The sequence below is a fragment of the Pinus tabuliformis genome, chromosome 1_2, assembly GCF_031772625.1.
Source record: "Pinus tabuliformis cultivar Carrire ecotype Pingquan chromosome 1_2, CPIR1, whole genome shotgun sequence".
Taxonomy (NCBI): Eukaryota; Viridiplantae; Streptophyta; class Pinopsida; order Pinales; family Pinaceae; genus Pinus; species Pinus tabuliformis.
Window position 1 is genome coordinate 214,920,576 of NC_142298.1, and position 17,981 is coordinate 214,938,556.

At 38.8% G+C, this 17,981-nt stretch overlaps 1 pseudogene; it reads right to left on the reverse strand.

Moving 5' to 3' along the window:
- Positions 1-3,428: 3,428 nt before the first annotated feature.
- Positions 3,429-17,981, reverse strand: part of LOC149205198 (putative beta-D-xylosidase 7) — a 58,306-nt pseudogene continuing 43,753 nt past the window's right edge.

The following is a 17,981-nucleotide window of genomic DNA, read 5'->3' on the forward strand; positions in this document are numbered from 1 at the left end:
ATATCTTACCACTGACTCGCCATCCATATAATATCCACTTTAGTTGAATATTTATCTTTTCTATTGTGCACATAGGACTTGGCTTGTTCACTAAACTCATTTCCTCCATATCTTGCCTATACAACACAACATAATTTTGTGTTTTATTCTCTAAGGAAGAACCATCTCATGTAACAACTTCATCTTCACCCTCCATGTGATCTTCTTCTCATAAGTTACAACAAATAATGCATAATATACCCATTATTTGTCTTTTCTTCTTTGCTGATTTGGATTTGTTTCAAAAGCAACATCATCAACAACTTCACTTCTCTAGATCTGTCTGACCTGAGCTTCTCTAACCTATGCATATGGCTAAGTTATCACTGAAATTACACCATTCTTTCTGTTGAACCAATCTTGTATTCTCATATGGACAAGATCAAGAAAATATGTTTTAGCTTTCAGTGGACTGAAAAGAAGGAAACTGAAGGCACTCCCCTGATGAAGTGGTCAAAGATAGCTAACTTAAAAGAACAAAGAGGGATGGGGTCTCAAGAAATCTATGTTTTTAGCCAAGCCTTGGTAGAAAAGAGCCTTTGGAGGTTGTTCTCTAATGAAGGACTAGGAGGCAAAGTCATGAAGTGGATATACACGAAGGAAGGGTCCACTGAAGAATGAATAAGGGTACACAAAAAATATGTTATAGAGCATTAATTGTTTGAAAAACATTAGTTAAATCTTTCCCTTAAGATGAAAGATGGATTGCATGAAAAATAGGTAAAGGAAATAAAGTAAGAGTTGGGAAGGATCCATGGAAAGGGTGCAGTGGTGATTTCAGGTTGTCAGACCCTTTGCTATCAGATCTTCATGACTTAAGGGTATTTAAGATTAGGGATATAGCTTCAAATTTGGTAGAAGGATGGTTTCAAAGGTGGAAGATAGAAGAGGAGTTACACATAAAGGGGAAAAGGTTGTTGAATGGAATCAATTTGTCAATAGTCTAAATCACAGCACCATAACTCTGTCAGATCAGGAAGATGGGCTTAAGTGGTCAGAAAATAAAGCATCTGTTTTACACATTAAAATTTGGAAATGAGGCAAGCATTCTTGAAGACAAAAGTGGTGGAAGGAAGTTTGGAAACTTGAAAATCCACTTAAAACAAGAAAAATTATTTATTTAGCATTGGAAAACAAAATTCTTACATGGGACAATAGGGAAAAAAGAATTGGAATGGACTAGATGGTATGTTTTATATAAGGTAGAAAGTGAATCAGTGAATCACTCGTTTGTCCTTTCTCAAAGCTAGTGTGGAAATAAATTTTTCAAATAACAAATGGAAAGAACAAGTGGGACAAAGACTCTTTAGTGAGCTGTTTTGAGCATTTACATCTTGATAAACATATTTCCATTCATAGATATTTTCCATGCTTTGTTTTGTGGGGGATTGTGGTTAGCTAGAAACAATGCATTATTTCAAGGTAAAGAACCTCATCCAAGATTGGTGGCTCATTAAATAAGAATTGGCTATGGGGGATGCTGGAAGGCAAAATATCTAAAATCTCAGAGAGTTCTGAAAGATCCAACATAGATCATTCTATAACCTATGATTACTTTGATGGTGCATGTCAAGAAACCCTCAGGTAAGTGTGGCTTTGGATTTGAAGAGAGATTCCATACAGGCTGGTAGAGAATTTTAATCAATGGAAAAAACTTGTGAGCAATTTTTGAAACCGACGTTTCAGACTAGCTAGGTGAGTCCATCATCAGGGTAATGAGATCTATATTTTGAGAAGAGAGAGTCAAGAAATTGTGAACCTATTAATAGAAGGATAGAGAGGATAGAGAGATAACTTTGGGCTTGTGAGGTCGGCTAGATTTTCATATGTTTATAGAAAAATTAATTAAATTAATTTTAATTTTGTTTTAAATTTTATTTTACTTTAATTGATCAACTTAAAACTAAATTAAAAATAAAATTAATCTGACCTAAATTAAAAATAAAAATAAAAATTAATTTAACCTAAATTAATTTAACCTAAATTAACTTAAATTAAATTAATTTTAACCTAAATTGATTTAACCTAAATTAATTTAACCTAACAAACTTTACTTTAACCTAAATTAAATTAATATGACCTAAATTAAATTAAATTACTTTAATTTTAACCTAAATGAAATTAATTTAACCTAAATTAATTTAATTTAGGTTAAATTAATTTAGGTTTTTAAATAACTCATTATTTTTCTATAAAATTTGGAGCTGGGCAAGTGACTAACCAAAAAACGGATTTGTATGTCTTGTGGCTATTACTGAGAGCAGATGTACAAAGAGGTGATAAATAGTTCAAATTCCGAGGGATCCAAAACTGATGATTGATTGGGCCAATGGACATTAGATGATCACAAATCTGGTATTGAATACAATCATGATCAGGGTTTTATAGATAAAAATAAAATTTCAAGAAATTTTTCTTACCAACATTTATAGGGAGTGATATAAAAGCAGACCAGCTCTCAAAAGATTCTTTGTTTTTGGAGGTGGGAGTCCTGATAGAGAAACAATTTAGAGAAGGAACTCTTGTCTCAGAATTAGAAAAATCCTTTTTAAATTTTTCAAAAAGATGATAAAATTCATGTTTAGTTCTTGAACATGATAGCCATGATACTTAGGGACGTGTATATCCAAGATTCCAAGATACATTTTTGATGTTATGAATGAAATTCCAAGATAAATCCTTATGGAAGACTGTAAAAGGTATATTATAGGGCAGTTTTTAGACAAGTTCAACACCTATTTTGGCCAAAAGACTATGACAATGTCTATTTTGATTTCCTCTTGAAATAAGCGCTCTCTCTAGTATACTCTACTTGTTTCCCATATTGATTTGGGGTGTGGTTTAGCCTAGATCCTTCCAGCCTTTTCATAAAAAAAATCATGGAAAAAAAAGTAACTGAGATATAATTATGGAAGAAATAATCGCTGACGAGAATAGTGATGATGATAAGATAGGACACTTCATCAATAAGTTTTATGAAACAAACAAGTGTTGAGTATCATATGTTTACTGATTTTCTATGTTCAAGAATAAGATGATGAAAAGACTACCAGATTCAATGCCTTTCTTTGAAGATTAGGCATGTACTGACTGGAGGAGATGTCAGTTGGTGTGGTAAAGGATTTTTTGCTTCCTACTTATAACATTTATGGGAAGGGTGTGCAAGTCCCAAGTGTGGAGAAAATTTCACAAAAATAACAGTTACACAACCTGCAGATGTCTCAATATTACACAAGGATCGAGCCTACTCAAAACCATAAATTCCATTGTTATTTTACTTCCTAGAGGACAATGTGAATATTGTCATGAAGCCATTTTACTTCCCAAAGATGGAAGACAATGCGAGTATTGTCCTGAAGCCAACTAGATTATCATTATAGGTGGTAGTACTATGGATTTATGTTCAAGTGTTTGGTAACAAGTGAAACTGGATACTGGGTATCACCAACAATTAGGGAATGGGAACCAATGGCCAAAATTCTTTTCCCATTCTCTTCAATAATACTGAAGTGATCACAAGGTTTAACCACGTACATAATTTTGGTTGTCTATTTACCCGGAACATGAGCAATAAGAAATCTAATTAGCTACTTTTATGGGGCTTGTTTATGGGTTGCAAGGGACTTGGAATACAACAACATTGCATGCCTCCCATCCATGTTATCATGGTTCCACACAAGTATGGAGGATATAAATTTTAACTTACTGCAAGGGGTGTTCTCCACTCTAACATGAGCTTTTCCTGTGTCACCAAGGGCTTCAACATGCTCCATTGTCACATTCAGATCAATCTTCTTGATGGTTGTGGAAGAGAACTCATATGAGTATGCTGAGTAACTCAGTCCTTGACCAAAGTCAAACACTTTCTTCCCTGTGTAAAATCTGTATGTACAACCTGGATAGCCTGTATGATGATTTGGACGCATGTTCATGTCTGTCATTGGTATCTTCACGAAGTCTTGAGGGTACCATGTCACAGGAAATCTCCCACCTAAACAGTACAAACATACACATCTCATCCAAGTACTTCAATTTTTCTGCAGTATGTTTTGCCTTTCATCAAAAGAAACTGACAATATACAAATCCCAAATTCACAAAAATATAACAACAAAAATACAGGCCAGTGCCAAAGGGACAAGAGAATTCTGATGCTTTGTTCCATATTACCATTGGTAGTATATTTCATTTTACACTAGTTTTTTCTTTACTCAGCTTTGGAACTAAAAAATAATCAACAAAATAAACTGATAAAAAAAATCAGCATGCCAACAAGGAGATGTGCAGTCATGAGGTGTCCCTGGATTTCAAGGACATTAGAGATATAGAAAATAGTTATTATTCAAACAATTTTTCTAGATATTTTCTTACAGATTGTTGCAATAACACTAAAATATCCTAGTATAAACTTCTTTCAATTGCTGCAACAACTCATAATTTTGTTGTAAAAGATGCATTTGACTCTGAATTTAGAATTAATATCGAATTAATCACTTTAAATGTTTGAGTAGTCCACCTTCTCCATATATTGTATTCACAAGGAAACCAAACAAATTCTAATATAGCTGACAATTGCTACTTACATGAACTAAACAATTCTTAAAATCATTAAAAAAATCACTAACATTGCCTATAAACTAAGCAAAAAAATCACTACAATTTCCTGTAAATGAAGTATAATCATTGTCATTCCCTGTAAACTAAGTAAAATAAATCACACTCAAATTTTAAAACAAAATTGGATAAGCACTACTAAATAGAAGAAAACATCATGTCAAGAATGAAAATCCTACATGAAACAACCTACATTAGAGAGATTCCAAGATGGGTTATACCTGGACAATTTCAAAGGGGAAAATCCACAAGGAGAAAGGTGGTACCAGAAACTGGTCAAGGACAAGGAGAGAAGGGATAAAATTATAGCCTTCGAGAGCCTTCCAATTCTAGCATCAATCTCTAGATGGCCAAAAGGCCACAACATAATCGTTGCTTAACTCCTAGAAGATCTGATGGATTCCAAAATGATGTTTTCGAAAATTAAGGAACAACTCATAATCACTCTGAATGACATTTTCAGAAATAGTGCAGCCATCATCAATGTGGAGGTAAAATGGAACCGATAGTTCAGTCTTTTTGTTGGAAGATCCGGTCAGGCCTTGGTCCTATTGAAGAAGAGCATAAAGCAAAAGAAGAAGTAATCCATGATAAAGAAAATTGAATTACCAATTGTAGGATATTGGGTCATAATTTTTTGTTACATTCCTCTTTTCTAATTCCAAATGTAAGATATTGGATTGGAATTTTTTGTTGCAATTGTTAACCATGACAAGATGTCACTAGCATTTTGGTTCTCTTTTTGTTTAAATTTCAGAAAAAGAACAAGGTTTGGCCAATAAGACCATACGAAAAAATAGTATAATGGCTACTGTAACAAAGCCCATGAGGGCCTAAATCTATGTTTTTAAAGTTTATCGACTCTTCTTGCCAAGAAATTTAGACAATTTAACATAAGGTTATAGTCTCATCAAATTTTATGGAAAACCTGGATTGCTCATGGTAAAGGGGATGGCTACTATTTAGAAAATTGGAATACCGTGTGTGAATAGATGGGTTTCCAAAAATAATATGTTTCCCCTATTTTTAAGAGAACTCTAATTTCCACTGGCAGGATCCTATGAGTACATGTAGCATTGTTTTGTAAAAATAGCATCCCTTAGCACATAGATCAGCAAACCACTCTAATTAAAATTGCAACAAATGGGGAGGACTAAATTTAAGAACTTAGAGACCCTTTGGAGAGCTACCTTTCTGATAGAAATGAAAACCAAACACTTTCATTGCTACCATGGCCTTCTTTGTTTATGTATGATGATGTCTCTCATAACAAATTTCACTTATCAAACCAAAGATATAACATAAAATAATAGTTGAACCATGTGAATGATGGGAAAAGGAATAGTGTTGAAGTATAAAATCACAATAGTATGCTTTGAAACAACAATAAATGGATGGGATGATAAAATACCTGGATTGTAGTCACCAAAAATAATCTCTGCAAGTGCCTCACTACCAACCAGACTAGGTTAGCCTACCCAAATAATGATGGATATTTGATGATCATTTACTATAAACGACACATTCACTGGCCCGCTAGAGAGGATGACAAGCACCACATGTATTTTGGCAGCATAGGAAACTTGATACACTAATTTCTCTTGTTGGCCTAGTAGAGTCAATTTTATTCAGTCTCGTTCCTCATTTTCTTGGGTTTGGTCTAAGCCAATAAGTACAACCACTTCATCCACTTTCTTTGAAATCTCTACAACTTCACTGAACAAATTGTTAGAAATGCATGCTAGGTCCTCATACTCGGAGTAATACAAAGTGTCCCCAACATATCCCTACAGGTCGTCAAACGGTGTTATGGTGTGACGTGGAGGATCTAGACATTCACAAATAGTAGGAGAGAGCCTATGTACTTTTCACTACCTACAAATATGGTCACATGTATTTAGATTGCAGAATGAAATAACTATTTATGAATGATTCACGTGTGTAGATTGCATAATGAAACAAGTATTTATGAATTTTTTTTGTCTAGGGAGACTAACCATAGTAGTTTCCTAGGAGAGTAGTTGCATTGTTGGCACTATTCCCAATGACATCCAATTACTTGGTTCATGTTTTCAACAAGGGAAGACATTTTTGTTGTTCTTAAGAAGCATAATACCCTACCTTGCAGCTTGAAATGGCAATATTTTATGTTCAGTAGAGTTCGCAACCTGCATTTTAAGTTTTCCCTCCAGTTGATGGTTGAGATCAATATCAAAAATCCCAAGACACATGCACACAGAGAAAAAATTGTGAAGGGCTCTGTCAACATCTGATTCATTCACTTTTCCTTTTGTTATTGCTGACATTGTGTATTTTCGCAAATAACTTCCACATTCGACATCCATTCATGACAAAAGAAATGTGTTAATACTACTATCAGAAGAAGAAGCCATCATCTTATCAATAACCATGTGGTACTCCTATTATAGAGAAAAAATTCAACTGAAGGTAAGGATTTCTAAAATAAAATTGATGGATGATTGAAACTAGAGATAGGTTCTTTACCACTTTGTTTTGGCTTATAAAGGTGCATTGTTTTAAATGTTTATTGGATGTATTGAAATATGGCCACCACACAGACCCAAGTGCGATATGCAACATGAGGTTTGGAAGATCAAAGATGCGTATCTTGAGTTGACAAAAAATTATTATTAATTCAGTGGCCCCTGGGGTTGTATATATGTAAGATTTAGCTTCACAACCTCGAAATGTATATCAAACCTAAGTTAAAATGGGTCTATCCTGATGTATATGCACTTACCTATTTTCTATAATTTTATGTATATTGTTGGAGGTTGTGAAGCTCAAGGGTGCATACCTTGAGTTAGAGAAACATCTCTTTAAAACAAAGTGGTCGTAGATTGGGATTGACAATATGCAACCTCTAACTTCAGAATCTCCAAGTGTATATCAAATCTAACTCCTAAGTTAAGATATATCTGTCTTGATGGTTTCAGAATATAAGATGGGTGTCTATTAAACTAACTTTTATGCATTTTCTTGCTTTCAGAATAAAAATGAGTATGTTATTTTATAAGCATTTGTATGCTTAAATGTTTATATAGGTATTTACCTTCTTTCAAAACGTCTGCTACAACATCTTCTGCAGTCAGTGTATACTGATGAGAAGTGTAAATACTGGCAAAAACATTAGAGTATGTTGTGATGTAACTAAAGGAGAAAATTCATATCAAAGAAGTGTCATTCACTCCAAACAATTATACTCTACATCTAACACATCTGAGGAAACATTACCCCTAAAATCCCCTGTCATGTCTGGCAGTGCTAGTGAGAGGGTTGGAATCACCACACGTTGGGACTCCATTAAGGTTGTTGAAAGAGCACATGATAACACTGGCACACCCTTGCTCCACACAGCTCTTGAATGACGGTTGATATGTATCCAACAAGTCTTGTTTTCTCACCTGCTCAAAAACATTAAATTAAAAAACTCTCTTGAATTAGCACAAACCCATTCAAATCCAACTTCTAGTTGCTAACCTTAGCAATTTGTGTGAACCCAGATATGCATAGTGGAACTTTACCATTAAACCTGGTTGCATATAGAGAAGCAAGTATTTGGGGAGATTTTCAACACTAGGTAAAGCTAAACATTGTAGTTTACAATGTATATTTTAATCGACATTGTCACTTAATAGGAGTATTTTATAGTGGTAAAAACAATTCCAATGGACTGTATGAAATCATCTGTTAAGGATACTATAAAGGGTTTTGATTGTTGTAGTTCCAAGGCTAGAAAACAAGGTAGTTAGATCCTTAATATATGCTAAATTTAGAGGGAATGATGATGGTGTTCCCTAGTGGATGCACTAAATTTGAAAACTATAACAAATAAACCATTATGTTGGTAAAAGTTTAAGGAGGATAAATATAGTCCTCCATACCACTGAACATGTGGACATGTAAACAATGGAGGTGTATTCCATAGTGAGAGAGATGTATTCTTACGTCTGGCGGACTGTAATGCCTGATCACAGTATGACTGACCTAAGTGGGTAATGGTGCACACTAGGTGTATTGACCAACATAAAACCCTGTAGCTTGGAGGCCATCAGAGACTATATCTATCCTTGCCCTAAAGGCTAATACATCATTACATGAAAAAAAAGAGAAAATATAGAAATGTAGAGTTGGTAATAGAGTTTTACCAGAGCATCGAAAGAGAATCGAGTATGGCCCTCTTAGTTATCCATGTCGTAAGCTGTGAAATGCTTGCAGCAAGCAGAAGCTCTGAAATGAGTAGCAGAGAAAACATTTGTCTTAGAAGAGGAAGAAAGGGGATCACCCTATAATCCCTTAACATAGGCAACATAGTACCTACTATATATCAGGGGATCTTCTGCCGAAGTTTCTTGAACCCATCCCCATCGAGGATCTCTTAATATATTGATATGGGGCGCCCAAAGTGTAAACCCTAACGCCTGAACTACATTCTATATCGCTCTAGATTTAATGTTAATCACCTACACAACCACAAAATATATGTCATTCTTTAAGTGATATGAGTTATAGGTATTCATAGCATTATATAATACAATTGAAATGGAAAGGGTTCCTTCCTTTACTGGTAATTGAGATGAGATATAGGCAACCATTACATTATAGAAATAAAATGGAAATATTCAAAACTGGGCAATGCGATACTAGAGTTTGACATAAAAGGGTGCAATGGTTAGTATGACTTGAGGAAAACCGGTAGTCTTATGAATGGGACCATTGAATTGAATGGCATGACCCATCTGGGAAACTCCATGCAGAGCTTCCGACCAGGTCTAGAATTTCAAATTCGCTCTGCCCATCAAGTGAAAATTTGATGAAGTTTTTTATTTTTCATGCCTTTCGTTATATGTTATACCTAAATTGTTAATTTTCAACCTCATATAACCTCCTCTAATGTGGAAACTCTCTTTAAACTATTTTTTCATCTCAACTTTCATTAATCTCTTTGTGAGAGTGCCTTATTTTTTCCTAAGTTAACATATGTGTTTGCTTGAGATCATAATGACATTAATCACCTAGGGCTTGAAATTTTCATAGCACTAACAATAACCACCAACATATTAAACTAAATAATCACCTATAAATGACATTAATGTAGCATTAAGTCAATATTAACCACCATATAAATTACCCTATCCTTAAAATTGGCTTGGGGAAAAGAAGGAAATGTGACACAATAAAATAAGTGACATGATAAGAACACCATTTAAAACAAATATGGACAAATCACTCATGTATTTGACCAAGTAAAGCTAGGGTACCCACCAAATTTCAGGCATGGATGGAGCTATGTACTCTACCAAAGTAACCAAAGGCTTGCACGTGTCCCCAATGTCTTGAGATGGCCTCTACCACAAACAAGACAACGAGGCAACCCACAAGGGGTGAAATATGTCCTTAGGGGATTCAAACCATGGGAGAGAGGAGAATATCATGCTAAAAACTTACTGTAGAAGTCTGGAATTTCCTTTGACCATCAAAATGTCCTTATAAATTCATATTATGTGTTTATATGTTTATAAATTCTAATACAATAGCCGGAAAGCGAAATTGGTGGTAAGTAATTATGGATAAAACCAACAACACATATTGATCCAGGTGGATATTGGTGGCCACCTACCAAGTCCACCTGGACCCCCACCATTGTCTTTCTCAGCATTTTCAGTTTCCTTAATTGTAGCACAACTTACTATTTTTAGCAGTTTTTCGAGTCCTGAACTTCCGGAGCCGTTTTGAGGCCCTAAACGACGTTTTTTGGGGAATCCGGGGGCAACATCGGTCCATGGAATGGACCGATGTTGCCCGTTCCAACAATGATAGTGCTCGGATATATATTTCTAATGAGCTATTGTACGCGTCAAAAGGAGATCATATGCCAAAGTTACGACCCCGGGAAGTTGATGTGCCAATTTACCCCAAACAGGGCCCATAGTTTGGCGTTTCATCTCCTAGGGTTAGGTTTTGGAATGTTAAGGGGTTTCCATTGTTTCTCAACAATAAATAGGTCTTCGACCTTCATTGTAATACAGTTCAGAGGCATGTAGCCATCACATCTCTTCTCAGAGATAAGCTACCATCGCCCTAGCTGGTTTATTTCCATTTCTGGTTGTAAGCATATTTCAGTATTTTCCATTAATGGAATGAAGTATTATTTCCGCTGCATCTTTGTGTATATGGTTATCTCTGTAATTTGTTGCGTTCCTGTTTAAATCCGGATCAGTGGTATCAGAGCGGTCTGCTTTTTCTTTGTTTTTCTTTGCATGTCCCCAACAAGGTCGGAATATAAGGAGTTAGGGCTTGAACTGGTTGAACCTTTGCAAGACCAGCCTCGCAAATCCCGACGGCCTCCCATGGCTGACGAGAAGAAAGACGAGGGGGCAGGAGATCCCATCAAAATCTTGCTCGAAGAAGCCCTCGAGCGACAACGGAACGCGATGATGGACAGCTTTGCCCAGATCCTTCAACGGCTACCTAGAAGCAACGCATCGGCTTCCAGCAGCTACTTTGGAAACGCCACACCCTTTAAGGTACAAGTTAATTTTGAAATCCCCATATTCAAGGGTCAGATAGACGCAGATGCCATAGATAAATGGTTAAATCTGCTAGAGGGTTATTTTTCTGTTCATGAATTTTCGAGTCAGGAAAAGATTGTTTTTGCTCTTCTCAAAGCAGCCCCCCACGTCAAGGACTGGTGGGAAACCTACTGCGAGCAGAAGGATGAAAGTACTGGCTCACTATTTTCAGCCACACCCACCTGGGATTCGTTCCGGGATGCCATCAAGGAGCAGTACTACCCTGTCGGAAGCTATGAGGATGAATACATAAAGTGGACCATGCTGCGGCAGGGAAGGGACCAAGATGTGCTGGAGTTCACCAATCTTTTCCATACCCTTCGCACAAAGTTGGGTATCAAGGATTCAGAGCAACATTTGATACTCAAATACCGTGGCTGCCTGCACAAGTACATCCAGGAAGAAATACAATTCCTAAACATCCCCTCGCTCGGTGCAGCATACCGATATGCCGTCAAGGTTGAGCAGAAGTTTAAACAAAAGAAGCGAGACTTTGGATCTGCGAATCCAAAGCAGGGGAAAGGTGCCCCTAAACCACAGAACAAAGGACAAAGCCAAGGCGGGACAGCCCAAGACAACCAGCCGAAGCTGCAAGCAAAGAACAGCCCCGTGAAGCCGAGAAAGGACACTGGAAAATGGTGCGAGTTCCATAAGAGCTCCACTCACAACACAAGTGAGTGTCGGGCCAAGCAGTCACTGGTGGCTGAGCTAAAGGTTTCAGAATCAGATGCATGTTCTGACTCTGAGTCAGAACCCGATAAGGGGTATGAAAAAGGGAAGCAGATCATTGATGCGGATCCCAGCGCCACTGCTACTACCACGAAGATCCAGAAAAATGAACCTGAAGATCCAGAGGAGGAGGAGCGTCTCTTCCACTCCCAGATGTGGGTAAAGGTCTCCCCAATACAGTTCATTGTTGATAGAGGGAGTCAAAAGAACCTCATTTCGGTAGAGGTCGTGAAGCGGTTGGGCTTACCGACCACAGCACATCCACAACCATACACCATCGGGTGGCTCCACCAAGGACGAGATCTTCGCGTGAGCCAGCAGTGTCGCCTTCCGTACAACATCAAGCCCTTCACGGATGAGGTATTGTGTGACATTGCTCCCCTTGAAGTTTGTGATGTATTACTAGGAAAACCATACTTGTGGAAGCGACATGCTGTGTATGAATCAAGGCCCCGTGCTGTTATTATTACATTGGGAAATAAGTTGTTCAGGATACCAGAGGTAGCACCACCTGCCGCCATCTCTTTGATTACTGCAAAACAATGCAGTAAGATCATTTCCAAAACCAGGAAATTTGTTTTCCTGATGATACGCCCTCAAGGAAAGAAGAAGACAGTGGCCGCGGCCTCCAAACGGGGTCCCTCTACACGACAACTACAGATGGACAAGGTTGTGGAGGAGTACGAGGACATCTTCACCTCCCCGGCAGGGGTTCCTCTGCACTGTCAAGTCAAGCACTCCATCGATCTGACCCCAGGTGCGCCGCTACCTAATGGACCAATTTATCGGCGCTCCATTTTGGAGAACGATGAAATCAAGAGGCAGATTCAGGAGCTCCTGCAGAAAGGTCACATCCGTCCGAGTTCATCGCCCTGTTGGTACAGAAGAAGGATGGGATGTGGAGACTCTGTATTGACTATCGGGCGCTGAACAAGATCACTGTCCGTAATAGGCACCCGATCCCGCGGATTGATGACCTCCTAGACCAACTAAAGGGGACGAAATATTTCAGCAAGATCGATCTGAAGTCAGGATATCACCAAGTACCAATCGAACCCTCCGATGTGTGGAAGACTGCCTTCAAATCCAAGGAGGGCCTCTTCGAATGGTTGGTCATGCCTTTCGGATTGACGAATGCTCCTGCAACCTTTATGAGGCTAATGGATGACATCTTGCGGCCATTCACCAACTCCTTTGTAGTAGTATACTTGGATGACATTCTGATCTTTAGCCAGAGTTGGGAAGAGCACCTCCACCACATCCGACAGGTTCTCCAAACACTGCGGCAACACAAGCTATGTGCCAATTTGGAGAAATTCACTTTTGGCATGACCCAGGTTCAGTATCTGGGATACATCATTGATGAACAGGGGTTGCATGTCGATCCAGCCAAGATCCAAGTCATTCGGGATTGGCCCTCTCCAACCACTCTAACAGAGCTTCGCAGCTTTCTAGGCCTTGCCAACTTCTACCGCAGGTTTGTGTTGGGGTTTTCTCATATTTCTTGGCCCTTGAGTCAAGTCACCAAGGGCGGGGCGAAAGCAAAATTCTTTTGGTCTGAATCTTAAAAGAAGGCATTCAGGGAGTTGAAGGATCGCCTCTGCACGACACCAGTGCTCGCGTTACCAGATTTACAACAACCATTTGAGGTCGAGACAGATGCCTCTGACTATGCTATTGGGGCAGTCCTTACTGAACATGGACATCCAGTGGCATATCACAGTGAAACACTTTCAGACACAGTCCGGAAGTACCCCACTTATGATAAAGAGATGTATTCCATTGTACAGGCCTGCCGACAATGGAAGCATTACATGTTGGGGAAGGAAACGATCATCCACACAGACCACCGACCTCTGCAGTTCATACAGACCCAAGGGAAATTGCAGAATGATCGCCATCAGAAGTGGTCTACATACCTGCAACAGTTTCACTTGAATATCAAGTATAAAAAGGGCAGCACCAATAATGTTGTAGATTGCCTCAGTCGGCCACCGATCATGGCACTAACCACCGTGCTCAACTCTTGTGGGCACGAGACTTCTGATTGGCCACTTCTCTACAAAAGCGACCCAGAATTCGGCCACACATACCAGACACTCTTGGAGGGTCGACATGTTGCAGATTTTCACTTCCAGGATGCCCTATTATGCCACCTCGGTAACCTTTGTGTTCCTTCAAGCGAGCGTGCCAAGATGATTTGGGAAGCACACTACAGTCAGGCTGCTGGGCATTTTGGGGTCGAGAAAACAGTGGCAGTACTGCAAAATTATTTCTATTGGCCGAATCTTCGACAGGATGTTGGGAAGTACATCCGATCATGTACTGCCTGTGCCATTGCCAAACCGACCATTAAGAAGCACGACCTCTATACCCCGTTGCCTACCCCTAGTCGACCTTGGGAATCCATCTCCATGGATTACATGTCAGGCCTTCCTTCCACTAAGCATAACTATGTTTTTGTGGTCGTCGACAGGTTCTCGAAGATGGCCATTATGGTGGCTTGCAAGAAGAATATCACAGCAGAAGCCACTGCTAAACTCTTCTTTGAACGAGTGTGGGTGCACTTTGGGATCCCACAGTCTATCATCTTAGATCGGGACAGTCGGTTTCTCAACACATTTTGGTCCAGTCTCTGGTCAATGCTGGACACCAAACTCACGAAGTCCACAGCCTTCCATCCTCAAACTGATGGCCAGACAGAGGTTGTCAACAGGATGATTGTGCACATTCTGCGCATGTATAACTCAAAGCATCCACGCACATGGGACGAGAGCCTCCCCTATGTTTAGCGCAGCTACAACCGAGCTCTTCACAGCTCCACTGGCCATAGCCCTTTTCAGGTGGGTTTGGGATTCCAGCCACTATGCCCCATTGATGTGGCCATGCCACTTGCAGCTACTCACATGAATTCAACTCATGTCCAGTCCGAAACAGATAAGGCCACCAGCTTCATTGAGCGCATCCAACATATTCGCCAGCAGGTCCATGACATTCTTGAGAAATCAGATGCCAAGTACAAGCAGCGACATGATCAACACCAGGCGCCACACAAGTTTCAGGTGGGCGACAAAGTCTGGTTGCATTTGCAAAATGAACGCCTTACTAGAGCCTATCGGAAATTGAGACCACTCCGATATGGTCCTTACACCATTACTAAGGCTATGGGAGACAATGCATTTGAGCTCAGCATTCCCCCATTCCTTGGCCTGCACCCAGTGTTCAATGTGGACCGCCTTCGGCCATACTTTCCACCATTGCTAGACACATCTGACATTGCAGAACAGCTCAAACCCACAGAATTAAATCCCGACTGCATGGAACAAGCAGCAACTGATCGGATCATGGACACACAGATCAAGAACACTCGCCAACAGAATATCCAACTGTATCGAGTTGTCAAAGCAGGCCAACTCCTTCAGCAAGGCAAGTGTCTCACCAGGGAACAAGTTCAGCAGAAGTTTCCTCATCTCATGGAGGAGCTCAACGCAATGGGGACCATTGCTTCCTAAGGGGGGAGGAATGATCCAGGTGGATATTGGTGGCCACCTGCCAAGTCCACCTGGACCCCCACCATTGTCTTTCTCAGCATTTTCAGTTTCCTTAATTGTAGCACAACTTACTATTTTTAGCAGTTTTTCAGGTCCTGAACTTCCGGAGCCATTTTGAGGCCCTAAACGACGTTTTTTGGGGAATCCAAGGGCAACATGGGTCCATGGAATGGATCGATGTTGCCTGTTCCAACAATGATAGTGCTCGAATAGATCTTTCTAATGAGCTATTGTACGCGTCAAACGGAGATCATATGCCAAAGTTACGACCCCAGGAAGTTGATGTACCAATTTACCCCAAACGGGGCCCACAGTTTGGCGTTTCATCTCCTAGGGTTAGGTTTTGGAATGTTAAGGGGTTTCCATTGTTTCTCAACAATAAATAGGCCTTCGAGCCTCATTGTAATACAGTTCAGAGGCATGTAGCCATCACATCTCTTCTCAGAGATAAGCTACCATCGCCCTAGCTGGTTTATTTCCATTTCTGGTTGTAAGCATATTTCAGTATTTTCCATTAATGGAATGAAGTATTATTTCCGCTGCATCTTTGTGTATATGGTTATCTCTGTAATTTGTTGCGTTCTTGTTTAAATCCGAATCACATATGGAGAACTGTGTGACCCACATCGCTACAGAGACAACATCACCTATCAAATTAAACATTGTTTCCCCTCTTATTTCTACAACTAAATCATGAACAACATTGGTGACTGCTAAACGGTAAACCTTGAATGAGGGTATCACTTCTTCCAAAGTTACCAAGGATTTATGCCTATGTCTACAAACTCTTAAGAGGACCCACTACCATAGCGATGCAATCTACGAAGGTAAAATATGTGTGAGGGGATTCCAACCTCGGTGGGAAAATATCACTAACCCTGCCACTTATCTTACAAGATCCATTGTTGACAACATTGAAGACTTACATTAACATTGCACTTCTGAATATACTTAACCTCTTATCATATACAACAACGTATAGCTTGTAAAATGAATATTATTGCAAATTGTTTGTTACTAAAGTGCAGAGTAGGATGTCAATAAGTTTCAAACTAGACTGCCACTAATTTGAAGACACAATTAGTAGTAAGACATAGTTAGGTGGGGATAATGGGTTTAGTAAATTTTTAACTTCACTCAGTCCTTGCATTTTCTAAAAGTGGAAGCAATGAAAACAAATTAATTTTCCATTTCATCCAAGGAAGAAAAAACCAACCTAGAAAACGAGAGAACCCAACACTTCTTGAAAACATAATTAAGCCTATAGATGAAAACAAGATCCACTCCTTGCAAGGCCATGTGGAAAGGTGCAACACTTCCATATTGTGATCATAGCGTAGAGAGTGTTAGTTCCAGTCTTCGCAGCCTGTCACCAGGGATCAATATGAGCTCTTACTATTTTTGGTTTTGGTCAGATATTTTGCACATGATATTCAGCAAAAAAAAACATGTCACAAGTGTGTTCATCAGAAGCATCTCAGAAAGATCTTTCCAACGGTATATCACACTCCCGTAACTGGCTCCCGGATTAGAAGATATGATCGAAATGAATATGTGATTCTTGGTTATGCATGTTTTGAGGTCAATTGCTGCAAACAATAAAAAATTTAGTACAAGATCAATTTCTGAAATAATGGTAAGGAATTTTTCAAAAGTGAAAGAGGTTTTTGTCCATCACATACCAAATAACAAAATCCTCCTTCAATTTATGCACAGGTGCTACTATGTGGGAGATATATAGTGATATTTGGAGCCTACATTAAAACAAAGCAAATTTTTTATTTATTTTACTGTTTTCTAAAAGTGGAAGCAATGAAAACAAATTAATTTTCAATTTCATCCAAGGAAGAAAAAACCAACCTAGAAAACGAGAGAACCCAACACTTCTTGAAAACATAATTAAGCCTATAGACGAAAGCAAGATCCACTCCTTGCAAGGCCATGTGGAAAGGTGCAACACTTCCATATTGTGATCATAGCATAGAGAGTGTTAGTTCCACTCTTCGCAGCCTGTCACAGGGATCAATATGAGCTCTTACTATTTCTGGTTTTGGTTAGATATTTTGCACATGATATTCAGCAAAAAAAAACATGTCACAAGTGTGTTCATCAGGAGCATCTCAGAAAGATATTTCCAATGGTATATCACACTCCCGTAACTGGCTCCCGGATTAGAAGATATGATCGAAATGAATATGTGATTCTTAGTTATGCATGTTTTGAGGTCAATTGCTGCAAACAATGACAAATTTAGTACAAGATCAATTTCTGAAATAATGGTAAGGAATTTTTCAAAAGTGAAAGAGGTTTTTGTCCATCACATACCAAATAACAAAAGCCTCCTTCAGTTTATGCACAGGTGCTACTCTGTGGGAGATATATAGTGATATTTGGAGCCTACATTAAAACAAAGCAAATTTTTTATTTATTTTACTGTTTTAGTCATTATAGTGTGGT